We start from the raw sequence: 27,892 nt of genomic DNA on the forward strand, positions 1-27,892 counted from the left end.
GCTTGATTATCACTTCAAAAGTTTTTTTTCTCTTAATTAATTGGCCTCTCAGAGTTGGTAAGACAACTCCCACCTGTTTATGCTCTCTGTATGTGTGTATATATATCTCCTCAATATATGTTCCATTCTACATGCATCCGAAGAAGTGGGCTGTAGTCCACGAAAGCTTATGCTCTAATAAATTTGTTAGTCTCTAAGGTGCCACAAGTACTCCTGTTCTTCTTTTTGAGAAAACTGCAAGACAAAGAATTTGCCAACTGCATTGCACAAAGAACTTTTGCCCCAATTTTCTTACAATGTAGCATTGTAAGAAACATTTTAATGGCTCCGGCTTAAAAAGTGGTACTCTACAAAGCACCTGAGTGGCCCCAGAGAGCACTCTGCAAGCCAATTGTAGGATCCTACTGCTAATGCAAAAACGGTTTGGTATTCCCCTGCACAAACTACTTCACTGTCACTGCACACTGAGCACTTTGATAATATTTAACACTTTGTATAGCACTCTGAAGAGATAAGACCCCACAAAAAATTTTTTGACTGTCTCATAAGACCACTGGGGAGTAAGTTGTTATTTCCATTTTACAAGTGAGGAAACTGAGACAGAGAGGTTGTGACTTGCCAAAGACCACAGATAGTTAGTGTTAGAGCTGGTGTTACAACTCCGTTCTCAGTTCAGTCTGCTAAGCATTATCATTTGATCTCTTCTACAAATCACTCCTAAAAGCCTCTCTCTTCAATGAAATACATGTGCACCAATGTCCACATACAACTTCTCTGACTGGTATCTGTATTCATTAAACTTTACATGTTTATCTATTGACTGAGTGTTCTTCAGGACAGGAACCTTGGGACAGATTCATATCTATTGTTACCAGTTTAAAGCTTGAAATTAATGAAATTATTCAGGATTTACACTGGTTTATTTAAGAATTTAGCCTTTTGTTTTGTATTTCCATTAGTTTCAAGCACTGTAATGGATCCTTATAAATAATATATGTGTTTATACATTTAGATACCAGCACGTATTTCAGTGAATTCTACAGGAATGAGACACCCTTCTTTGGTAGCACTTGCTAGCAAACAGCTAATGCAGACTGCTGCTGACGCTTTTAACCATTCTACTTTCTAACCCTATTCAGAGCTGGTCTAAATGCCACAGTGATAAAATTGCTAGCAACTGGCATTCCCATTCTACAGTGAGAGAATTGCCTAAAATCATCACTGTAGACAAGGCCATAAATACTCTGTAAAGGCAATTAATAACATGTATCCAGGAGTATGTAACTGAGTTTTAACAATGTATTGTTGCTAGCTATAATTTGTAAAACAATTTGTACAAAGATATAATCTAAGAACATACAACAGATCAACAGTTGCAGCATTGCTGGACAGAGCTCATTTTCTCCTTCTCTAGCCCAGTTATTGATCTAGTGCTAGTGTAAATCCATCCTATATGGTACACAACCACTTGTCAATTGTGGTTCTTCTTTTATTGCTTCACATTTTTTAGCTTTCTGTCTGAAGTTTGCACTTCATATATTGATCTCAATGTCCCTAAAATGTACCTGAGCATTTCATAACAGTACATGTTCTTGTCTTAACTAGGAGAAAAATGACACTGATAAGAACCTACAGTCAATACATAGGTGCTGGAACTAAGGAGGGCTGGGGTGCTCCTGAAACGTCTGTCTTTAAGTGGTTTCCATTATATACAGGGTTTACAGGTTGGTTCAATGGCTTCAGCACCCGCACTATACAAATTGTTCCAGCATCCCTGAGTCAATAAACTGCAGAATAGAAGGAGCCCTGGCCTTCAATTTGCAGCTGAATAGAGACACCACAGGAAAAAAGTAGTAGATGATACTTCAGCCAAGGAGTTCTATGTGTTTGGGAATGTAATTTTGTTCCCTGGCATTTGACCAGGCATAGGGAAACCCTCTTTTCCATTTCTCCTAGCATGAATGATGTGGCATTGATAAGGGCCCCAGAGGTTGCCACTTATTCCCTGTTAACATGAAATACTTAGATAGTATGGAGGCTGGGAACAAGAGGATGAGGGGAGGGGACTTTTTAAAGAAAAGGATGTACTAGTTAAAATGAATTTTCCCCTAAAATTCATTTTTCTTTTTTTCTTTTCTGAATTTGCAAGTAGCATTTTTTTCTACCACCCAGTAATTTGCATACTGTGACTTTTGGGAATTTCCTTTAGAGCAGAGGTCCCCAAAATGTGAGGTGTACCCCCTAGAGGAGCATGGAGGAACATCTGGTGGGGGCGCAGCAGGGCGCAGGTCAGCCCTCCCAGGGGTGGGGAGGGAGCACCACCCAGCCCAGCCCTTCCCCACCCCAAGCTTTGCTCCAGTCCCATCCCCAGCTGCATCCCAGGCTCCCAGCCCTGCGCCTGGCCCTGGCCCCAGCCTCGGCATGGCTCCATTCCTGGACTGGGGCCGAGGCTGGGGGCAAGGCTGGTGGTGGAGCTGCACCTGGCCACAGGCCTGGCTGTGGCTCCGCCCCCAGCCTCCGCCCCTGGCTGTGGCCCCACTCCTGGCCCCAGCCCCAGCCTCAGCCCCCTTATCCCTGTCTGCATCTCTTCCCACCCCCCACACACACACACACGAGCTGCAGTACAGGGGTTAAGGGGGACACAACCCTCAAAAGTTATGCTTTAGAGCTTAATAATCCCCCCCAAAAAACACCCAACAACCTAAAGGAGGTGCACCACCAATTTGAAAATCCCATTTCTGCCTGAAACTTTCATACATACTATGGCTACAAATAACCTCTAGTACTAGAACAGAAATATTAAAGAAAAAGAAGGGTTTGTTCGTTTGTGCTTATGACAGCACTTTGTTAATAAAAATCATTGTTGCCAACTCTAACAGTTTTATTGAGAGTCTTGCAATATTTGTGAAGTCCCTGCTCCTGGGGGCATTTGATTAGATGAGAATCTCAGCATTCTTTTAAAATAAATTAAGTTTCTAGTTCTCATGGTTTGGAGAAAAGATTGAAAACGTGACTGGAGTGTATCCTAGAGATTCAAATATCAGAAGGCGAGTAAACTCCGCAAGTTTATTATTTCTTCAAATCTCATGTCTTTAAGCCAATCTCATGATTTTTGAGCGGCCTGATGCATAACTTTTGAACACTTGGGATTAGCAATACAGCTGTTTTGCTGATTTGTTGGTCATTTATGTAACTTGCCTTAGCTCTTCACAGAGCAGTCTATATGTGCACTTTCCTGGGCTCTGCGAGAGAGTGTTTACCAGAAGCATCACCAACAAAACTGAAACTTGAGGCAGCAGAAAGATGTCTGCACAGAAAGAAAAGGAGGGGAGAGGCATCATTAGGTCCAAATATATTTTGGGTAATTCTTGAGCCCACCCAAAAGACCTGATAAATACAGAACTCCCCTTTTAAAAATTGTATGGACTTTTTATTTTTTTAAATTAGGACATACTGTTGAAAGTGTACTGTCTTGGAAAATTGAACTTCTTTAAAATGTCAGGGTTTTTTTAAATCAAGTGAACACTTTTTCTTTTAGTTTCAGTTTCTAGCTTTATTATAAAGACAGGAAATATATATTCTTTCCAGGCCAGGTGCTGAAACCAAAGATGTGCAAAGCAGTAGAATTCCCAAGACCTTCCAGGAGAGGTATCTTTTTACTAAGCACGAACTTTCCAGGAATTATCAAGAATGTACTGACTTGGGGCAAAGTTTTAAAATTCTTTTTACAAACTCTCCCAATAGCTCTTCAGTCTTCACTTTGCCCTGGAAAATAAAAACCTTCACTCAACTTGTAGTCTTTTCTGGGGTTTTGTGTTTTGTCTACACTTAGGTTGCCAGAAGACTATTCCTACTTATTTTAAAGAACTCTCTGAAACCTAATGCCTGAGGAAAATATTAGGAATCTGCTCTGTCCGTTCTTTCACTCAACCGTACAAACATTAACCAAGTCATGTGAATTTAATTTCAACAGGCACACACCTCATTATGAAAGTGAAGGGTGTCTCTGTTCCCCCGCCCCTTCTCCCTGCATGCTGCTTGCTCTTTAGATTGTAATATACATTCCAAGACAGTCCATTGGCTATCAGGAGAAAGCTGGATCTCCAGCTCTGATATATATGTAGAGGGGTGGTGTTCTTCAAGAGCTTGCACATGACCGTTCCACTGTAGGCATGTGTGCACCTCGTGCACAGTTGTAGGAGAATTTTTTTCCTGCAGTGGTATCCATCGGGGTGGTCCATTGCCATATGCCACTGCATGCCATTACATGCTAGTATAAGAAGGCAGAACCACCCCCTGCTTTCCCTCTGTTCTTTCTTACCGCCAATGACAGTTGTTGTCGTGATTCCAGTTTCGTCCACAGCAGCCATACAGGCACTGTTTTTGCTCCCCAAGTCCAATATCAACCAAGGAGAAAGGGCAGGTGTTGTAGTAGGCAGCCTCCAACGCACTCCTCTTCAGCAGCCCTGGGGCCAGCTGCACTGGCCACTGCCTGGGGCCGCCCAAGCAGTGGCCAGTGCGGCTGGCCCCAGGGAGTGTGAGCGGCCCTGAGAGTGGCTGGAGCAGCTGGTGCCGCTGGCCCCTGGGGCCCCCAGAGCAGCGCCCCACCCCCCAGCCAAGATATAGTCAGGAGTACAGATCTAAACTTTTTATTAAAGTGAATGTTTAAAATGAAATATACATGAGTTAAGAGGGAAGGTACTGTACATCTGGGGTCAGGCTTTGGTTATGGAGGATTACAGGTATCATTTGCAAGGGTGAAAAGATACATACATATCGCATAACCTGCATAGACCCAAATTGGGGTGCAAGGGTTTTTAAAGTATCAGTGGATAAGTGGGCTCGGGTACGCCACCCATGGAATGAATAATCAGTATCGGTGTAGCGGATAAGTACATGGATGGGTGCGTCCCTTGCTCCGTCAGGGAAGGAAGGGGGTTATTTCCCTGGTCAGCAGTCTCAGTTATTCAGTGTGGTATTGGCGATAGCATAAGTCATGGACAAATCATGGGCTGTGAATTTTTGTTTATTCCTAGTGACCTGTCCATGACTTTTACTAAAAATACATGACTAAATCGTAGTCTTACTCATAGTCACCAGGTTCTTAAAGGGTTTGGTCAGATTGTATCCACACGTACAAGATTGCAACCTGCCTTGGCATCTGCACTGATGGGACTACCTTTTGAACCCCTTGCAACTTCCTGTCTGCTGCATCTCTCTATGAAGGTAGCATTTCTAGTGGATGTTATATTGGCCAAAAGAGTGGAAGTATTAAAAGTCCTATCATCAGATCCTCCCCTATATAGTTTTCCATAGGGATAAAGTTTCTTTACCCTCACCCAAAATTTCTTACCAAGGTAGTCTCTGATTTTCATATTAACAGGCATTCTCTTTGTCAACTTTCTTTCCAAAACCTCACACTTCTAGAGATGAGGCAAGAGAGCATTTACTGGATGTGAAAAGGACTTAGTTTTCTATCTGGAGCACACTAAGTCCTTGAGGTCCTCAATTGTTCATTGCGATTGAAGACAGAGCTAAGGGTAGACCAGAGTTTACTCAGAGGATTTAATCCTGGATCGCTCCATGCATTCATTTATGCGACCAGTTGGCTAATATAACCCCACCAGCTAGGATATTGGTGCATTCACATAGAGTTCAGGCAACATTGGTGGCTTTCTTGGTGCAAGTACCTATCATAGATATTTGTAAAACGACAACTTGATTATCTGTCCACACTTTTGCTTCACATTATGCCATTTCCCATCAGTCCAGGAACAATACCACTTTTGGATGGGTTGTCTTACAATCACTGTTCAGGTAGACTAAGAGCCTACCCCCATGTTTGTCTGTTTGTGAGTCACCTACAATGGAATGGACATGTGCAAACACTTGAAGAAAAAATGGTAGTTCTTCAAGATGTGTTGCACATGTCAATTCCACAACTTACCCACCTTCCCCTCTCTCTCAGAGCCTATCTGGCAGGAAGGAACTGAGGGGGGATCAGAAGTGATTCTGCCCTCCTATACTAGTATGTAGTGGCACATGGCAACAGAGGGCACTCGGACCTCCCCAATGGGTACCGTTGAAGTGAAAAAATTCTTTGACAACTCTGCATGAGGTGCGTGCGCAAACTTACAGTGGAATCGACATGTTGCACATATTGTTAAGTGCAAAAAATACTCTCTCAGATAAAATCTCTCTGCCAAAGATGAAGTAATCAAGAATTCCACTAACAGAAGAAAGCTTTGTTTAATTTTATTTTAAATTTTCACATCCTGATAATATAGCAGTCATATTAAAGTTCAGGGTCTACAAGTGAGATGATGAGGTTGGAGTGGGTTAGTGAGGCAGTTGAAAACACTGTTATTTTAGTCATCTAAACTTTATTTTTGGGGGTTGTTTTAATTCCATTTTCAAAAATAGAATTTTCAGGCTATTACTCTATAATGTAACACATCCTGAAAGGGGCTGAGCACCTTCAGTGGGAGTTTCAGGTACTTTGCATGTACCCATGATTTGTCCCATAGACAATAGTTTGCACTTTTGACAAACAGCTATTGCATATACTCAGTTACTAGATTTGACAACAATTTTCTCTGTGTATTGCATATCTGCATTCATACACAGTCCCAATGCTTTCAATGAATTTGGCATACATTTCTGTCCTAATTAAGGCTTGTGGACCAGCATTAACTATACAATAAAGGTTTTTTAAACCTGGCTGATTTTATTTTAATTTTGACCTGAAAAATCCAGTCCTGAGAGAGGTAATTGACAGGTGGAGAGGTATTGGGGGGTTTTTTCTGTCACTTGAGGCTCCCAAAACAAGAGTGAGGTGAAGTTAGGACATATAGGAAATTATCCAGTGATTATACAAAAGAAAAATGAAGATCTTTCTAGGCAATCTCTGAAAGAAAAGTCTGAATTCAAAATACTGTTTTCATAGAAGAGCCACCAAAGATCTATTAGGGAACAATTTATAATCACTACTGAACTGGGCTATATTCAAATTGGTGACCTGCAGGTAAAAAGCTTGATAGCTCATTAGCAATGCCCTATGGCATCCAATCTCCAAACAAGTGCAAATGTTATGCCTGCAAAGATCAGGCTTGCTTTCTGGGATGATAAGTTTATTAAATTAAGATCTGACATTTTTAGAGTTTACAAAGGTACGATCTTCCACCATCTGCACATAGGCAAAATCTTCCACACGTTGTTCTCAGTCTCCCGAAAACTGGGTTTCGAGTTTCAGTTCTCAATCAAATGCCTCTCTCTATTCTAAGGGTATATCTACATAGGGATAAAAAACCTGTGACTGGCCCGGCCCAGCTGACTCAGGCTCAGGCTGAGGGGCTAAAAATTGCCATGTAGACATTTGAGCTCAGGCTGGAGCCTGAGATCTGGGACTCTCCACCTTCGCTGGGTCCCAGACCTTGAGCTCAGATTCCCACCCCAGCCCAAAGGTCTACACAGCAATTTTTCAGCACTAGAGCCTAAGCCCCATGAGACTTAGTCAGCTGACCTAGACCTGCCGCAGATTTCCCCCCCGCCCCCATGTAGAAACATCCCTAGCGGGATGCCTCCTATTAAGCAGAATTCAAACACTAAAACTATTATACATATTAACACAGCATCCAAACTCTCTTCTAAATAAAATGTTTTGTAATGTATAATAATTTTTATAATTACAGTAAGTCACCCACACTAACTTTATAATGTATTTTACACCTGGGTCATCAAATAGCATGTAAACCCACAATCTTTGGTGCCACAGCACAGATTTCTTCTACTCAAGCTATAGGAGTAACTGATAAAGGAAGCCAGCTGTTATCTTCTATGTGCACCAACCTGTAGAGGGAGACATGACACACAGTTTGCCTTTTGGTTACAGTTATTTGTGAAATACCAGAGGAATGGGAGCAGTGTGGTCTAGTGGTTAGGGACAGCCTAGCCAAGTATAATGATACACTGTTTTGGTTGTCTGTAGGAACTGAACCTAGGACCTCTGTATGCAAAAGGCACAAGCCTCTACCACTTGTACTGAAGGAACAGGTCTGTTGGCACTGAGGCAGTCGCAGACTCATAAACCTCTGTACATGGGCTAAACTACCAGTGGGGAACAAAAAGCTGCAGTCAGTGCGTTATGGGTTACACAAGCAACATAATTTTGAAAGGAGATGGCAACGTGGATGAGAGTTGCATCTGTCATATTAGAGATGAGAGTTCTGTTCCTAGGTCTGCTTGAAATCACCTTGTGGCATGCTTTGTTATCTTTATCTGTAAAATGGATGAATGATTGTTACCTCCCGTAAAGAAGCAGTAGTAACGCCTTGGTTAATGAGGTGTGTGAAACGCTCAGAAATATTAACAGTCAATGGAAAACTAAGACTAGAACTTGTAGTCTTTTTTCCCTTACAACTCAAGACCCTATAGCATAAGGAAAGGCACATCATGTGGAGGAGTCAGTCATTGTCAGTCTCTTGCTCCTCATTTTACCCATTCCTACTATCCAGTTCAAAATGTCACAGTATTCCATTTGGAGTTTGTTTGGCCGTGCTTTCTGTACTACTTTGGGTTTTCCTGTTCCCTTTTCATTAATTACATGGTACTGGGGTTTTGGCTTGACTTGTTTTTATTATAGTTGACACTACTGAAAACAAGAGGGGGGAAAACAATAAAGCTTAGAGGATTGATAATGGGAGCCTTTCACGTCTAGGACACTAGTTCAAATTTGACCTATGTTAGTAGTGACTGAATGTCATTGACATTACAACTGGTATGGCTACTATAAAATGATTTGGTGCTCTTGGTCCAATTGTTAGGGGACAGGCAGACATCAAAAATATTTCCATTGCAACTGGAACTTAGACTGTAAACTCCTGGGGACAAGAACCATGTCTTCATATGTGCTTGTGGAGCACTTAGCTCAATGGGATCCTTCTTGTTTATTAAATAGATAATAATGCAACCTTGTTACTCAGCAGAGAGGAAGAAATTTTAAATGAGTATGAAAACAGTTATCCTTTCACCTGGTGATCCCTGTAGATTAGAGGAATGGTAACCTGTTCTCTGGATAAAGAGACTTAAATCTTTAGTATTCTGTTAGGCATCTTTCACAAGCAATGACTATGATTGTTGGGGTATTTTTAAGTAATTTATTGTAGTTTAACATTTTCAACTACATTTCTCTTTTTCTCTGTATTTCATGTATATATAAAATATGCACACACTCATTCATATGTGTATATAGAGAACATGTACAATATAAGTAACCTTGGTTTATGGGCAGCTAGAACATCTAGCTAAACATGGCCCCTTAGAAACCAGAGTCAAACTACCTTAAAGAGCAATCACAAAATGATAGAATATTGGAATACAGCATAATACATACCCACGCACACCATTTCCTATTGCATCTTTCTGCCATAATCATCCCTGAATGTCCAGGGTTCCAACTTAACTGTTTCTTCTGCATATGAACAGAAATGCTGTCAGTTTTTTCAGATACTAGTTAAGTGGTTGCTGATCAGGCTTGAAAATTAAAAGCTTGAAACCTAGCTGCTGCTTACTCATTGGATCAGGGCACAGTGAGAAATCTGAAAATTAAAGGGTTGAAGAAGTGCCCAGGCAAAGGAAGGACAGTGAAAGAAAAGCGGCAAGAATATACAAGCTTATTTCCTTTCAGTGCATGTGTGTCTCTCTGTGTGTATGTACACATAAATATATGAAACATAAAACATAAATATCAAATTGTAATTTTCAGGCCTGAGCAGCAATCACTTTAATATTTGAAAAACTGACAGCATTTCTGTTTGTATGTAGAAGGAACAGTTAAGTAAGAATCCTGAGATTCAGTGACCTTTGTGGTGGAAAGATGCAATGGGAAATGCTGTGCATGGGTATGTACAGTACTGTATTCTAATATTCTGTCACTCTGTGGCTGCTCTTTAAGGTAGTTGCCTCTGGTTTCTAGCTGGCCATGTTCAACTTGATGTTTTTGCTGCCCACAAACCAAGCTGGGTTATGCTGTACATTTTATCTACATGAAGGCAGCCTTCTCCACAGTAGTATTTACTTTGTAATTATCTCTCACCTTTTCCCTTCTTAAGGTGCCTTGGTGGGATGTGTAGTGGTTTGCTTATTTGATGGGCTTGCATACGCTTTTGAAAATAAACAAAAACAGTTTCTCCTCTTATAAAACTAAAGAAGTAAATTCTGTGCCTTAATAAAGCAATCTTTGAATATTTTGCTTAAAAGTAAGTAAGTGGCACAAGACTTCTGCTAAACTTCCTTTTAGATTTTGTGCTTGATTATATTTTATTTTGCTTTCTGTGCATAAAATCCTTTATTTCTGGATTTTTTTGAAGTGTGAAATTAGATCGGGCCAAAAGAAATTATTGGTTTTCCTTTGAGTGATTGTCTGTATGCACATTCCACTTATAGTGCGCATGCACCATGTGTGCCTGAGATTGGAGTCTTTTGGCCAGCAGTGCCCACTGTGGCAATGCATGCTCCCTGAGTGTCCTCATGTCCTGCACTAAGGGCAATAAAAGAGGGAGTTGGGCCAACTGCCACTCACTTTCTTTCACTTTCTTGTGGCTTCCAGATGGAACTGCTTGTAGTCAGTTGCTTCAACAAACTGCTGGCCTTTTTTGTCTATCTCTGTGGAGGAGGGTGCGTGTGTGCATGCCTGTTGGCATTTTGTTAGTATGTAGACTTGGTTTAATTTTATTTACCAGGAAAATGTTATTGTACTCCTGGTACCGGGATGGCTAATTCTAAGTTCCCTGGTTTTATGTACAGCCCCTTCTGTGAGGGTGCTATCTGCTATGCACATTAATGATGGGCATATAAAGAGCTTATTTTGTTTGGAAGAATTGCACATCCCTACCAAATGTGCAGTTTGTAAGTTCTTTACCCATAGAACTTGGAAATCCAGGGAGGCCCGCTTCCCAGATATTTGTAATAGACAGATCCATGATATTGACTTTGGCACCTCCTACCCCCGGGATCACCTGACAGGTCTAAGAGAGATCCAGTCAGCAAGGGGTCTACAATATCTCAAACCCATAAGCTGCTGCTTCTGCCATGAAGCTGAAAAAGATTGATGATAATCCCACCATGAAGAAGGGACATGATAAGGAAAAGATGAGAGACAGATCCCCAATCAGTCTCCTCAAAAAAGCAAGTGACTTCACCATGTCATTCCATCTCAAGAGAGAGACTTCAAATTACCATATAGTTACTGCTGAAACTAGACCATCTTCTTAGAGAGATGTCCCTGTGGGTGCTCCACTCCAGGTGTTGGTGCGTCCCTGCTCCTTCGCTCAGAGATTTTGACAGCAGTACTCGTACCGGTCGCAAACGCGCAGAGCCTGCCCCATGCACTGAGTGTGCCTTAATAGTACGTGTGCGCGACCGGTCTCCTCAGTTCCTTCTCTACCATCCCCGGCCTGAGACGGAGCTCAGCAGACTCGTTAGAGAATTTATTCTCTCCCTTGTTCAACTCTTTTCCCTCTTAGTTTAGCTCACCAGTAATCGTTAAATACCCTTTTCCCCTTCTCTTTTCTTTAAAACAAAAACAAAACAAACAAAACATGCCTGGCTCTCCGGGTTTTGAGCACTGCTCTAAGTGTAATGATGCCATCCCTCTTTCAGATGGCCACTCTAAATGTATTAAATGTTTTGGGGAATCCCACATCCCCCAAAAATGTGCCCACTGCAGCAAGTTAAAATCCAGGGCACGCAAAGACAAGGAGCTGCGGTTAAAACTGCTCCTGCTGCAAAAATCTCTCTGACCAGCCTCAGACCTGGGCTCCAACTCTGCTGTACACCGCTGCCCCACCGCTTCAAAGAAACAAAAGAAAACTTCAGAAAAGCATCAGTCTCTCTCAACCACAAAGGGTATTCTCAGGGACAAGACTTCTCCGGGCAGATCCACTGCTTCCCTCCCGGCGCTCCCTCGGCTGAGTACCTATGATGCACCAGGCTCAACCCGCCTGCAGCTGTGGCACCAACCTCCAGTGCCGAGGCTTCAGACTTTCAGTTGCCTGCCTCTCACATGGCACCATTTGGCAGCGGTGCCGACGCATACTAGCCTGTCTGACCCCCAACGGGCTCCTCTCATTCTCCCTGCACCGTCAGGCTTTGAGCTAGCCAGCAGTGACAGAATGCTCAGGACATGGGTGCAGAGGAACCCCTCCTCACAACAAATTCCTCTCGCGCAGCCCTCCCCTCACAGAGGCGCTGTGGCACCACAATTCACACAGTCAAGGGACCTGCTGGTGTCACCTATCTTGCAGTCATCCCTACTTAACATCTACTTCTCTCCGGACACTCAGGCAAGGTCCGCACAGCTTTCCTCCAGTGATGAGGAATCTGGGCTGCCGGGAGAATTTTCACCTTGTCGGATCTCCCGTCCACAGACCCCAATCAAGAGAGGTCATAGAAAAGTTACCTTGTCCTATTCCGAGGGTCCTGCCCAATGCTGCGTGAACCCTGGATGGCACCACCCATGCCCTTTCCACCACAGTGGCAGTATTGGGCTCCATGGGCTCCTTATACTCGGGACCACACTCGTTATACTACTGCAGCCAGGCGTGAGACCTGACGACTGTTCCACCGACTCCAGAAACCAGGCAGTCCTGTCACAACCGCAAGAGCAATCACGGCCTGCCTCTAACCCAGTAGAACCAGTTGTTCCACCTGATGAAGCATTGCTTCCTCTTCCCCCGACGTCTTCGGACAACTTCTCAAAATTTCACGACCTCTTAAGTAGAGTTGCTAATGAGCTACGAATTAACCTGGAGGAAGTCCCTGAACAGCAGCATGAGCTAACAGACATCCTGCAGCCCTCTTCTTCTTCTAGAATTGCATTACCTATCAATGCAGCCCTTTTAGAACCTGCCAAGGCCATATGGCAAACTCCGGCTGCAAGCCTGCCTATCTATAAGCGAGGAGACTGGAAGTACTTTATTCCTTCCAAGGGTCGAAATTCCTTTTTTCTCACCCAGCGCCAAACTCGCTGGTAGTAGAAGCAGTCAACCAAAAGAACAAACACCAGTTTCCCCGCTCCACCCCTTCCGACAAGGACAATAAGCAACTAGATCTGCTCAGACGTAAGGTATATGCTTCTTCCTAGTTGCAATTTCGCACTGCTAATTATACAGTCGTTCTAGCAAAATATGACCACAAAAATTACAATAAATTCATGGACTTTATTGATCACATTCCAGAAGAAAAGAAACAACAATTTACAGCCATAGTTTCCGAGGGACAAATCATCTTCCACACTGCTCTTCAAGATTGGCCCTTGATGCGGCCAATACTGCGGCACGGTCCACTGCCACAGCAGTTGTGATGTGCCAAGGTTCATGGCTCTCATCCTCTTCCTTTCCCCAGGAGGTCCAGAGTACCATTAAGGATCTCCCCTTCGATGGTGAAAAATTATTCACCTCCATGACGAATGACATACTCCACTCCATGAAGGACTCCAGGGCAACTCTCCGGTCTCTAGGAATTCCAACCCCTACGGCCAGAAGGCAACAATATAGATACCAGCCTTACCAGCGACCACACTACCCCACATACACCCAGCAATTCCATAGATCTCACGATCAACAGCAACAACAGTAATGCCAGAGACCCAGATACTAACGCTGCCATCCCAGTTCCTTGGCAGCGTCTCAACCCCCTCCGACCAGTAAGCAAATTTGAAGCCTTGGTTGAGGGCATAGAAAACAATATTTCCACTTTTGTGCTTACACCGCCTGCCCCTATTTTTGGTCACCGCCTACGCCCATTCTCCTATCAATGGTGAAATATTACCACCGACAAGTGGGCTTTAGAGGTCGTCACAGTTGGCTATTCCATCCCTTTCCTCTCCCCGCCTCCCACCCACCCACCCTCCCCGTCCCTCTTCGGGAACCCCTCTCATGAGCAACTGCTCCTCCAAGAACTACGGCATTTCCTTCAATTGGTAGCAGTGGAAATCGTGCCTGAACAACACAGAGGGAAAGGTTTCTCTTCCCATTACTTCTTAACAGAAAAGAAAACGGGGGGATGGCAACCGATCCTTGACCTCAGGCAGCTAAACAAATTTATCAAAAAGCAAAAGTTCAAAATGGTTACCCGCACCACCATAATCCCAGCGCTGGAGCAGGGCGATTGGTTTTCAGCCCTCGACCTACAGGACGCCTATTTTCATGTGACTGTTCACCCAGCCCACAGATGTTTTCTTCATTTTACCATCGGTTTGACACATTTTCAATACAGTGTGTTGCCCTTCGGCCTATCTACCGCCCCCTGAGTTTTCTCCAAACTCCTAGCGGTGGTTACTGCCCACCTCATGAAACGGGGTTATTATATTTCCTTACCTCGACGATTGTCTCCTCAAAGCCTCAACACTGATGAAGCTCTTTGATCCACACAGCTTACTGTCGCTTGCTTCTTTTCCCTTGGCCTACAAATAAACAAAAACAAATCCACCTTATCTGCTACCCAACAACTGGGTCTCTCCCGCTCGATCGTTTCAACACCATAAAACTCCTGGTTACAAAACTTCATAACGGTCCCCAGGTCACTGCATGAGACTGCCTGCAACTATTAGGCCACATGGCCTCGTGTACATTTGTGGTCAAAAATGCACGCCTATATATGAGGTGCTTCCAAGCTTGGTTGGCCACAGTTTACAGACCAAACATACACGCTCTAAACAAGCCTCTATCCATATCCTTCAGAGTCAAAGACTCTCTCTGATGGTGGACAGTTCCCTCAACCTCTGCTCAGGAGTCACTTTTCTCCAGGAATCTCCATCACTCAGAATGACTACCGATGCATCACTCACGGGACGGGGAGCACACATGTCCCTCACACAGCCCTGGGGCTATGGTCTTCCACCAAAGCCTCAGTAATAGGTCCTTGCCGGGGCTTGACCCTTCCGGGCAGGAGGGGAGCCACACCGGCTCACTACTGTGGGAACAAGCAGTCCATTAGTCCAGAAGCTCCGGCCCTCTGGTGCAGGGGCGGAGCAAAGCCGACAGCTAGCTCAGGCCCTCAGGCAGGGGCTGAGCAGACAACCGGGAGTTCGGGGCTCAGGCCCTCTGGTGCAGGGGCGGAGCCGACAACAGTTAGTTCCAGGCTCCGGCCCTCTGGTGCAGGGGCGGAGCCGACAACAGTTAATTCAGGGCTCAGGCCCTCTGGTGCAGGGGCTGAGCAAGCAAACAGGTAAGGAGCCCAGGCCCTGGATCAGGGCGGGGCACACACAGGGATAGCTCAGGCCCTTGGTTGCAGGGGCTGAGCGGGCAAACAGTTAAGGAGCCCAGGCCCTGGATCAGGGCGGGGCACACACAGTTATGGCTCAGGCCTTTTGGTGCAAGGGCTGAGCGAGCAAACAGTCAAGGAGCCCAGGCCCTGGATCAGGGCGGGGCACACACAGTTATGGCTCAGGCCCCGGGTTGCAGGGGCTGAGCAGGCAAACAGTCAAAGAGCCCAGGCCCTGGGTCAGGGCGGGGCACACACAGTGATAGCTCAGGCCCTTGGTTGCAGGGGCTGAGCAAGCAAACAGTCAAGGTACGCCTAGGCTCCTACAGCCGAGCGTTGGGTGAGGGGGAAGCCTGCCACCCGTGAGCGGGGTGGCAGGGGGGAACGCAGGCCCACCCACTCCACTGCGTTCCAGCCCGGGGCCCTAGCAGCGGTTACTGCCGCTGCTGGTCAGTGGGGTGTCCAGACCGCAACACACAAATATAAGATGTATTTGCGTACTTTGTATTTTTGATAGCAAAGATAGACTGGAAATGTAGCACTCTTCAAAAGTTGAATTTTTTAAAAATTTTGCATGTGGTCCCACCATTGTCTTCCTCACTTCATTTTATATTTTATCTTTCAGTGTGATAACATTTAAGCCAATAAAAATAATGTTTAGCACTTACATAGAGTTTTTTTCATCTTCACAGCTGTTTACAAATATTAACTAATTTGTTAAACTAAGCTTCGGACTTATTCTAGTAAGTGCCAAGTTACTTGGGGAGACATATGCAGCCAAGAACATTCCTTCAGTCTTTTAGAATGACAATAACAGTACTGATCCATCCTTCCACCTCCATCACTGTCATTATTGATATATTATTTGTATAATGCCAGAGGTATGCATGGCTCTTAACAGGAGCCACACTGATAAAATGGACAGGTCATTTCCCTAAGGAGCTTACAGACTAGGACCCCAATCCTGCAAACACTTACACACATGTTTAACTTTACTTCTAGATGAGTAAAGATAAGCTCAGGTGTATATAGGATTGGGATCTAAATTAGATCTAAATAACTCAGCAAAGAATGACAAAAAGTGAGTGCAGGGAAGCAAAAGAGGAGGGCTATAGCAGTGAGAGATTGAGATATGGATGTTACTTATGCATCTTTAGTTCCAATATTTATAGTTAGTATATTAAAATAAAGAATAGTATCTGGTAAAGAAGGAGGGGGAGGAAGATAAGAATTATGAGACTGGCCAAAAAAGAGTGATTATTGAGAAGGATTTCGCAGGAGGAGAATCAGGTTGTCTGGCATACAGGGATAATATTCCAAGCATAGGGGGCCTGTATGAGAGAAAGCAAAGTGTCATCTGTGAGAGATGTAAGGGATATATAACTTAGCTAGATTGACAAAGCGTAGATAAAGCATGATACACTCTGCAGTAAGTTGGACCTAGATTCTGTAACAAGGCAATCAGGTTTTCTGTAGCACTCCAGTACAGTAGACTGATACAAGTGGACTCAGGAGTGAATCTGTGAAGCTGAGGAATTTGAGTTTGATACCAAAAAAAGACTGACAGCTAGAATATGGCCTCATGAGGTGGAGGTATCTTGTGGAGAGCGTAGGAACACAGGAATTGCCAGACTGGATCAGAACAGTGGTCCATTTAATCTGATATCCTGTCTCTAACAGTGGCCAGTACCAAATAACACTACTAGAATCCCTGTAATAGGCAATTAGGGAATAACCTATCCCCAAGATAAATTTCTTCCTAACCCCAGGCAGTTAGTGATTGGCTTATGCACTGAAGCTGGGTGGTTTTATAACACTTATATTTTTTTATCCTAGCTAATGTAACTAGATGTTCTCATTATCTATATAAATGTCTAATCCCTTTCTGAATCTCGCTAAGCTCTTGGACTCAATGCTGTCTTGTGTCAATTAATAACTTTATACACAATGCATAATTTCCTTGTAACTGTTTAAATGTGTTGCCTTTCAAGTTCATTGGATTCCGCTTGTTCTTGTTTTATGAGAAGGTAAACAGGAATGCCTGGTTTACCTTCTGTATTCCATTAATAATTGTATGTATATCTGTCTTCTTTCATTTGTCTCATCTCTAACAATCCTAATCTTTTCAATTTCACTGAATATAAAAGACTTTTCATGCCTGTAAATATTTTGATGCTTTTACCTGGATCCTCTCTATTTCTTCTTGTGATAACTAGAACTGAACACAATGTTAAAAAAGAGCCCATGCCATTGATTTATGTAATGTTATCATCAGTATCATTTGTTATCCCGTTTATTGTGCATCCTAACTTTTGTGTGCTCTTCATTGTGCAGATATTTTCATTGAGCTGTCTGCAGTGATACCTCAGCCTATTTCCTGAGTGGTTATGCTTAATTTAGAATCCAGCAATATGTATAAGTATTTCAAATTATTCCTTCCAGTGTGTCTTTAGCCATCATATATTTCATCTAACATCATGATCCTTGTTCACCTAGCTTTGCTTGATTCCTTTGGAGTTTATACAGTTTTCTCAAGTCTTGACTAACCACAACAGTTTCGTATCATCTGCAAATATTATCACCTCACTCTTCATTTCCTATTTGAAATCATGAATTAATACTTTAAATAACATGGGCCCTCGTCCGTGAGGCACACCACTGTTAGCCCTTTGGGAGGGACTTTGTTAAAAGCTTTCTGAAAATTTAACTAAATATAAGCTGTTTATTATTTTGTTGACTGGGTCAAAGAGGTCTAGTAGACTGTAGAGGCACAATTTCCCTTTACGGAAGCCATTGTATTTTATCCCTGTTATATCATGTTTATCTAGGTATTTTATAGCTCTCTTTAATTATTGTTTCAATCAGTTTTCCTAGTACTGAATTAAGGCTCACTGGTCTGCAATTCCCAAGATCATCCCAGCACTTTTAATAAAGATAAATACAATATTTGCTACCGTCTAGTCTTCCAGTATTGTCATAGATTTTAATGAGATCACATATTTTTGTTAGTGTTTTAACTATTTAGTTCTTAAATTCCTTCAGAATTCCTGGATGAATGCTATTCAATCCTAATTTATCAGTTATTTTAGTATCTCCTCTTTTTTCAGTGGCTGACAATGTCTTATTATTATTACAGTAACTCCTCGCTTAATGTTGTAGTTATGTTCCTGAAAAATGCTACTTTAAGTGAATCAATGTTAAGCAAATCCAATTTCTCCACAAGATTTAATGTAAATAGGGGGGGTTAGGTTCCAGGGAAATTTTTTTTGCCAGACAAAAGACTCTCTCTCTCTCTCTCTCTATATATATATATATACATGATATAACAGGGTATATATATATATACACACACACACACACATAAACAAACAATTTAATACTGTACACAACATTGATGATTGTGAAACTTGGTTGAGGTGGTGGAGTCAGAGGGTGGAAGAGGGTGGGATATTTTCCAGGGAATGCCTTACTGCTAAATGATGAACTAACCCTTGAAGGCTCAGCTGAGTGCTAACACATTGTTGTTAATGTAGTCTCACACTCTACAAGGCAGCACGAACAGAGGGAAGGGAGACAGCATACCAGAGAGAGACACCTTGTGTGCAGTGGCGTAGCCAGGTTCTAAGAGCAGGGGGAGCGAAGACAGAAAAAAAGGCGCCACCCCGCTGCAAAGCAGCGAAGAAAAAGAAAGAAAAACCCAAGTCTTGCTGAAGAACCCGCCGTGCCGAATTACCCACCACCAAATTGCCACCAAAGACCCGGAGTGACTGAAGCACTCGCCACCGAATTGCCGCCGAAGACCCGGAGCTGCCTGTGGGAAACCCACTCTGGAGCCGCAAGGTAGCAGGCGCCCCCCAGCGGGCACAGGGAGGAGCGTCACCCGGCTGCCACAAAGCGAGGGTAGGGGAGCCGCTGCAAGATGTATGCAGCGGAGCCCGAAGACCTGGACGTGCTGGGAAGCGCCGAGTGAGTGCTCAGAGGAGTGGCCGCTCCCCCTCTAGCTACGCTACTGCTTGTGTGTGAAAGAGAGACGCGCATTGCCCCTTTAAGTACGCTGATCCCACTCTAAGTACACTGCCCTTTTAAGTAGATCAGCAAGTTGAGACAACAACTGCTGCCAGCAAGGTCCTGAGCACTGTCATGTCCCCTCCCCCCGCTCTATGGAGATGGGGGGCAGGAGCGGGAAGCAGGGAGAGGGGGACACCCTGACATTAGCACCCCTCTTCTCCCCCGCCCCGCACAGTAAGCAGGAGACTCCTGGGAGCAGCTCTAAGGAAGAGGGCAGGAGCAGCACAGGGCAGTGGGGGGATGGACAGCTGAACTGCCCGGCAATTGATAGCCTGCTGGCCAGCTGCCGCACAGGGAACTTAGGGGAACTGATAAGGGGGCTGCAGGTCCACCCTGGTTCCAAGCCCCCACCACTAGCTCCAATGGGCTGCTCTTTCTGCAAGCAGCGGAGAAAGCAGTTGGCTGCCAAACAACGTTATAAGGGAGCATTGCGCAACTTTAAACGAGCATGTTCTCTAATTGATCAGCAACGAAACAAAGTTAACCAGGACAACTCTAAGTGAGGAGTTACTGTACTTGAAAAGATTAGGTCTGGAGTAGGTTTCTCCCCAACATCTTCTATGGTCAAATTGATGTAAGTAATTGTTTGACTTGTCTACAGTGTCCAGAAGTCCAGCAGTTCTCTTCTCTTACTGTTCTCTTACAAGCTTCCTGCTTCTGATGTACTGAGAGAATTGCTTGTTGTTTGTTTTTATGTCCTTGGATAATTGTTCTTCAAATTCCATCATTGCTTTCCTCATTTCCATTTTGAATATTGTGTGCCATTGCATTTTGCTTATTTTATTTAAGCAGAAGATAGAGATTATTTTTGGTGGCATCGTGTTGGATAGCGCTATGGGGTGTCATGTGAAAATTGGAAAAGCCAGAGGTTGTAGTAGTATAGGGAAGCGAATGACAATTACTTGAAATACATTGAAATGAAAGAATTGATTCAGTAGGATAGTAATAAAATTCACTGTTTTCATTTTCAAGCTGCGTGATCAGCAGAGGTGTAACCACAAACACCTTGCCAGCTTTTATCACAGCAACAGTAGTGTCATTGTTTTTCAGGTCTTTCATTATAGTTTATTGTGCATATCCACATTCTGCAGATGTTGCACCCTATTGTAAAGTTAATTCTCCCCAGTCATTTTCAATGTACTCTTAACAGCTGACGAAAAGATATGAGTGTAGGGTCCTGCAAATTGAATCCTAAATGTACTATTGTGTTCCCAATAGATGTTAATCAAAGATAACTGAATTGGTCCAAAGAGAGTCTTACAGGTATATTCTTAGTTCAGCGCATGAGGGGCTTGAATCCTACAACTCCGATTAATTCTAAATGGAGTTATAATTAAACTCAAATGCATTGAATCTGGGCACATGATTTCACGTTTCTCTTATCCCTATAGATTAATAGAAAGAGTGATGAGGTTACCATAAACTCATCTCCAGCAGGACACATAGTACATACCCCATTTTAGGAAGCAAGATAAACCAAGCCTAGTTCATCTTATTGACAGTGGATTGCACTGCCACAGAACATCCAAGGCCACCCAGAGAAGATCTTTTCTTTTTTAATAAATAATTAAAATAAATTTTTGCATGAATAAAAAGAAATGATATGCTAAAAGAACTTACTCTGCAGCCGTGTTTGAACGATTCCAGATTTTTCTGTATTTCGGGTACAATATCCTTCCAAAATAAAATATGCTATTAAGTGGGCTTTCTCCCATTAAAGAATCTTTTCTTTTTGTTGTACTGGAACACAGAATAATTTAATTAATATTCAGATAAATCAGCTACCTGTTGTATTGTGCCTCAAAACCAGTAGCTAAAATTTACCATTATTAATGGGTGTTGTGTCCCAAATTTGATTAATCAGGGTGTAATATAATTATTTGTGCAGGCACTGAAGGCATTTCTTCCACCTTCCCGTATGCAAAGTTGTCCATTTGGCTTAGATGAATTGAGGGGGAAGTGTCTCTCTTTTCCTCTGAAGCACTGCGTATTGTCTACCCATGGGCAGGGTATTTGAGCTAGATGAACCAGTGGCGTGATCATTCTTATGGCACATTTTCTTATGCAATCTAGAATGGGGAAAACACATTTAAGAGGTTCCCTAATCTCTTGAGTATTATGAAATTGTAATTTAATTTAGAATAGCTCTCTATTTCAACTTTTAATGTTAGTGTAGCAGTGAAATTAAAAACAGAAATTGTGTTTACAGTTGTCTTCCTGATTGTTTCATGCCATCTTGGAGAAACTTTACAAGTAACTATACCTACAGTATATTAATTAAAGATCTTGTTACTCTATTTCCCTTATGGTGAGATGGACAGGACAGTGGGATCTAATCAGTTGTGTAATTTGTGTTTTGGCAGTAGATTACTGTCTGAAGAGTGATTCTAAAGCAAGTCTTACAATTCTTTAGTCAGTTATAAATAATTGCCTTCCCATCAGTCATGAAAGGTTTATGATTCTCTGATGTTCTGTAAAATGTTCATTTTGTTATCTTTTGTGTAGTTCTCAGCACTGGGGAATTCTGGCTGATAGACAAAATGATCACTTACAGTACTTCCCATTTGTAGATCTCAAAGGTACCCAAGAACCATAATAACTACAAAGTTCCAGCCTAGATACAATGGTGACTGGGCATTTGATAAATACCTATCTCGAGAGAGGCCTCCCAAGCACACCCCAAAACCAACACACACACCCCCAAAGCACCCAAAATATTAACCCTCTAATTACATGGTTAGAAAAAAATGAGCATGTTTATAGTAAGTGCATACCAATAGCTACTTCTGGAGGGTACATCTTAAGAGTAAAATTGTGGTCGCTTATAAGCTTATATGAATACCATTACTATTCAGTTTCTTATTCATTTCAGGCATACTACTCACAAAATAAGCAATGTAATCCAGTGTATATGACATCAGATTAGGAGTCAGGAAACTTGGGTTCTATTTCTGGCTCTGCCAGTGACTTGATGTGTAACCTTGAGCAAGTCATTTAAGGTCTGTGCCTCAGTTTTCCCCGCTGTAAAATGTGCATAATAATGCTTACCCATCTTTGTAAAGTGATGTAAGATGTATGGATACACTATATAAATGTGAAGCCTTTATTATTATATCCAAAGCTCTGCTGTAACACTACTAACATCATACATATTTATGCGTGTTTCACACCTCATTGATAAAACCTGCATGATTGCTCAATACATTGTACTTCTGGGTGCTGTGTATATATATAAAGTATGTGTGTCTCTGCATGCCTTAACTTAGGACCATGTCTTCTCTGGCAATAAAATTGTATTACCTCTGCTGTAGTCTCTGAACACAACAGATTTTCCAATTAGCTTCACTTTGGAGTCTTCCATTTGGAGCTGTACAAAGGAGCTAAACTTGGCAGTTTATTTGAGAAGGAGGAGTTAGATTGGTCTTTCTCTCCCCCATGCCATAACAGGCACGTGCCACATCTGTTTGGTTTCACAGTTATCAGTGCTAGACCTGCTCATATTTCAGCTGCCTATATGAGTCAGTGAGTTATGCCTCTGAGTGGGGGATGGAGTAGTTTCAGATGATGCTCCCAAATAATAGAAAGGTATGTATGGAGTTGGGGGATTTCCAAAGTTATTCATCATAATCTAAAAATTAAAAGAAAGGGCTGGAGAAGGTCAGACATAGCCCACCAAACCTAGCTGAATCCCGCCACGTGAGGGTCACCCATCCCCATTACCCAGCCCGCTTACTTATACCCATGACTGTCTCTACTTCCCGTATGGGTGTTAGACCCTCACCGCTTATCGACTGTTTCCTGATCCCGCCCACCGGTTACCCACCCCTCATTGGGGACATTGCAGTCTGTATATACTATGTGTGCTGCCCAGCCCCAAAACACCAACATACCCCTATACTCTGTATGTTACCCCCAATGACCAATAACTGACGCTTCAAATTTTCTGTATTGTTTATTTTTTAAATATTCTCTAATAAAATTTAAATCTGTGTGAATTTTCTTTTTGTAAACGGATACTTTTTATGATGACCTGTGCACACCCAAATCACTATAATCTGTGCCTCACAAAGAAAACCGCACAGGCAAGGCCTAGTGGTTTTGTGGTAGTGTTATGAACTCCCATCCAGGAAGCCTAAGTTGGATTCCTATTGCACATTTCTATGGGCTGCAAGTGCTACAAAGGCAGAGTTCTCTGATGGTTGGAGGGTGGTGAGAGAACAATGTGTAGATTACTAGAGAGGCTTGTGTTGATTACTAGCTAAATAACTGTCAGGATAGAATCTTGGTGACTGCAACTCTGTCTGAAAACTAAGAATGGTGAAATTCTCCCCACAAACGGGTATGCTGAAGGTAAACATCCTTTCCCTAAAAGAGGAAACACAAAAATAAAACTGTACTTTGATATGAAGTACCTAGTGATCAAAAGTGATGGTATTGCAATGGCAAATGATTGAAACACATACTTGTCCGTATTGCCAGTAAATGTAACAGGCACTCATTTAAGAGGATTTTTTTGCAGCATAGAGCATTGAAAACACATGTCTAATAGGTGCATTCATTTTAACATATTCAGTGGGCAGGCCTGATTAATTAGTACATGTCAGCATCTGGTACTTACTAAGACTATTCATTTTTAAATGTTGAAATTGTAGGGAATGGTGCACACCAATTATGTTCTTTTTAACTGAATTATGTTGGTATAAAGTTTTAGTGGAGGAGGCCATCATTGTGATTCAGCCAGCATTCATCTAAGGGAGAACTGCCAACCTGAAATTATTTAGAACAAAGGAAAAATGCCTGAAATGCATTGTGAAAAGAGATGAAAAATGCCTGAAATGCATGTGTTACTATCTTTAGGCACGCAATTGAGAAGAGGTCAATAAATAAGAGCCATAAAAATACCTCTGCATTTCAATGCAAGATTCAAGCACCTGACATCAAGATGTCTCAACAGATCATCTCTTTATCCTTATGCAGAGCCCTTGACTCTGTCATCTTGCATCATACTGCACTGATAAGTAGAATAGTTTGTTACATTTTCATGAGCTTGATATCACCATAGTGGGCCAAATTTAGCCCAGAGGTAAATAGTTGCATATCTGTTGAACTCAGTAGAGCAGTACACCCTTGTAGAGGATTGAATTTAGTCTATAGTGTTGTCAAACTGTTGTTTTACTGGTTCATCCATCTAGTGAACGAGGAAGTATGATCCAGTGGCTAGAGCACTAAATTAGGAGATGAGACGTGGATTCTATTCCTGGCTCTGCCATGGACTTGCTGTGTGAATTTTAAGTTATTTAATTTCACTGAGCCTTAGTTTCCCCCTGTGTAAAATGTGGATGGTAATGTTTGCTCATATTTCTTACGTGCTTTGAGGTCCATGGATGAATAACATATCAGCTTTAAGTATTATTAACTATTATCTTTTACTTGAGAAGCCCAATTTCTGATTATAGTGAATGTGTCTGTTCAGGTTTTAATTAGCCCTGATATGTCCATGTAAGTTTCTTATCATTCATTATAGTGATCACTTAGGGATAGGAATTTCCATAGAATTTTTTTCATTTGCTTCAATGGCTAGGTAGCTTGTTGAGTGGTGGCATGCAAACTATGGAGGGAGAGACCGAATATGTTATTTTGATATCTGAAGAATAACAAGATTATCAGCACAAGGGTGTGTCAGTTTCATGAGCACCTTTCTTTTGAATAGTAGAGCAAAATGGATTCACAAGGGAATGATGTTAGAATATCTCAATCAAGTGACATTTTAAATTATTCCTTTTTTGAACATGATGTACTTTGTATATGTTTCCATTAGCTTCAGTGGACTCTGCTGCACACGATCAAATGTTAGCTCTTGCTGGTAACAGCTACCAGAACAACATTCAGAATGTGAGAACAGAACAGTAGCTTAATGTTGAAAGAGTAGCCATTGTCATTTTAAGGGCTAGGAAAGGGAGAAAGAAGTTCAGCAAAATGTCAAATCATTTTGACATATTTTGTCAAAGGGGTGAGGGATAGCTTAGTGGTTTGAGTATTGGCCTATTAAACCCAGGGTTGTGAGTTCAGTCCTTGAGGGTACCACTTAGGGATCTGGGGCAAAAATCAGTACATGGTCCTGCGGGTGAAGGCAGGGGGCTGGACTCAATGACCTTTCAGGGTCCCTTCCAGTTCTATGAGATAGGTATATCTCCTTTTATTTTTATATATATATAAAAGTTATGTACCAGTGAAGAAAGGGATAGACTTTTTTCTATCTTTATAGAGTTCAAACACTGATTTTTAAACTTCAGATTTGCTATGAATTTAGCTCTTAATATTGCAAAGTGCCTTTGGTATTAAAATAAGAAAGTGATAGATATTTGAATTTCTTTACTTTTTCTAGCCCGCAAACCAAATTTTCTATGGTTTGAAGGTGCAGAGTTCCCTTCTCACAGCTGCAGGTGATTTCAGAGGATGTTACATGGAGTGCTCACAAATCGAATATCCTGTGACTGTCTAAAACCAATCCGTGACTGTCTGGAAACCAATCTGTAGTTTATGAACTATTAACTGAATGACTCTTGCCCACTTCGCAGGTTATATCAGAAAACTATATGTCATGTCATGAGTCTGTGTGTAAACCATTTATATTAGGTGTTAATGTTCTAAATTATTAATAGCTAATGTTAATGGCTAGTGTATGCCTAATGTGAGCTCGATTTCTATACTGGTGCCTTGGGGATATGCAAGCGTAAGTTTGTGTACAGCCATGACTATATCATTTTAATATTTTTAACTTGAGCAATGCTTTTTAAATATGAAGCTCCCTGGTTTCTGCCAATTTCTTACATCTAACATTCAGATTCTGATTTGGAGGAGGAAAAAAGCTGATCAGTTTCAGCGTCTCTGGACAAGAGGGAGTAAATAAAATCAGTAATCAAACATTAAAACCTTGTAATAACCCAAAGATGTGAAATATGCTACTCTCCATCATTTTTTCCACAATTCTTTTAGCAGAAAATGTTTGAACTAAAGGGCACTGATCCATAAAACTGTCCATTTTGTGATAGAATTTCAAAGCAAGTGTGTCCTGTCCGTCTCTCAGAGAGGTAGTAAAAACCAGCTAAACCTTAAAAACCACATTCACACTTACTCTTTTGTTTGAATTATTTGCTCAGAGATTTTATGGAATAGAAATGTATTAACTAAGAAAACATTTTGTTTGGACTCAGAACAGCATCTTTTTTCCCCCCTTTTACATAATGGATACATGAAAGCAGGGAGATCACCAGAATGAGAGTTTCTAGCACTTCCCTTCTTTCTCTTAAATATTTCAGAAGACTCATTTCTTGAATGTAACTTTTATAATAAAGAGTATATGATGAGATTGTTGGGGGTTGGGCTAGCAAAGCTTTTTTCAAAGAATTCAACAAAGAAGGAAAAGTCATTTTCCCCAATGCTATAAAAACCAAAGGCTTAACATTTGAATAGATCAGTATCTGGCAAATCTAATATCTGTTAGATCATATAGAGAAAGGTTTTGGGACTATCTTCAAGGGAAAAAGCTTTGTCTCTAAACATCATTAGTCAATCTATGAAATATAAGAACTCTGTTACCATGAATGTGCTGGATGAAACTGTTCTAGTGCTAGACTGCAGCCCCATCTGGTGTTTGATGCTCTCCTATATCATCGCTTGAATAATAAGGCACCTTGCCATACTGTACTTGAGAAAATTGACATATACACAAATGCCCGATTTTATTAATAGCTTCTATTGTATGCCATATTGTGATGAAAGCCAATTGTGTTTTTGGTGAATTACAGAGTAGCAATCCTGTTGATAACATGCCAACCACTAAATCAGCTTGAGAGCTGTATTTACTGGGTAGGTTTCTTTACACAGTTTGCATTTATTTCTGTGATCAAAAATGTATATTGATCATTCAAATGGTCTAAGAAAATAGAAAGAGTTACCTCTTGTTTCTTGTATTTTTACATTAAAAATGATTCTGTGAAATTACATTGGGATGAATTTGGCCCGGCGGCTTTAAATTGGCGAGACATTAATTCATGAAAGACTCAAATCCTACATATTCTGAAGGCTCACATTTAGTGGGTTCATATTTGGTTTTTGACATGGGGCTAGTTATTTCAGGAACTGATCAAACTCATTCTCAAATAGTTTTCCAGTAAGCTGAGGGAAATTTCTACTTGTATTGCAGATTTGGTAGGAAGAATATAAGTGAAACAAACCAGTGACTAAAAGAAGCATTGCCTTGCATCGTGCATATGATTTAAGATATTTTTATTGTCTTTGTTCTAAGTTGACTAAAGATAATGCCATGAAAAAACTGAAGCGTGTGACTTTCTGCATATAATGGACCAATGCCTTTTATCTGAAGGTCATTAGCACTGAATTAGTAGGGATTTAACACTATATTCCTAATCATTGTCACTTTTCAGGGACGTGCTGGCCGCCACTTCCTGCAGCTCCCATTGGCCTGGAACAGCAAACCGCTGGGAGATGCAGGCGGCCATTCCTGCGGACGGTCAATGTAAACACTGTCTTGCAGCCCACC

General features: G+C 41.9%; 1 protein-coding gene and 1 long non-coding RNA gene across 5 annotated transcripts in view; one reads left to right on the forward strand and one right to left on the reverse strand.

Annotated features, from left to right (window-relative positions):
* PEAK1 (pseudopodium enriched atypical kinase 1) overlaps nt 1–27,892 on the forward strand; it is a 212,592-nt gene that overhangs the window by 132,326 nt on the left and 52,374 nt on the right. The gene's annotated exons all lie outside the window — the stretch shown is intronic.
* The window catches only part of LOC117883807, a 48,642-nt gene continuing 33,835 nt past the window's right edge, over nt 13,086–27,892 (reverse strand). Inside the window, exons 2-3 of the long non-coding RNA XR_004647422.1 lie at nt 14,376–14,461; nt 13,086–13,528 (exon numbers count right to left, since the gene is read on the reverse strand). This is a non-coding gene — a long non-coding RNA (uncharacterized LOC117883807). The remainder of the gene's footprint in view (nt 13,529–14,375; nt 14,462–27,892) is intronic.

This window comes from Trachemys scripta, chromosome 10 (genome assembly GCF_013100865.1).
Source record: "Trachemys scripta elegans isolate TJP31775 chromosome 10, CAS_Tse_1.0, whole genome shotgun sequence".
Taxonomy (NCBI): domain Eukaryota; kingdom Metazoa; phylum Chordata; order Testudines; family Emydidae; genus Trachemys; species Trachemys scripta.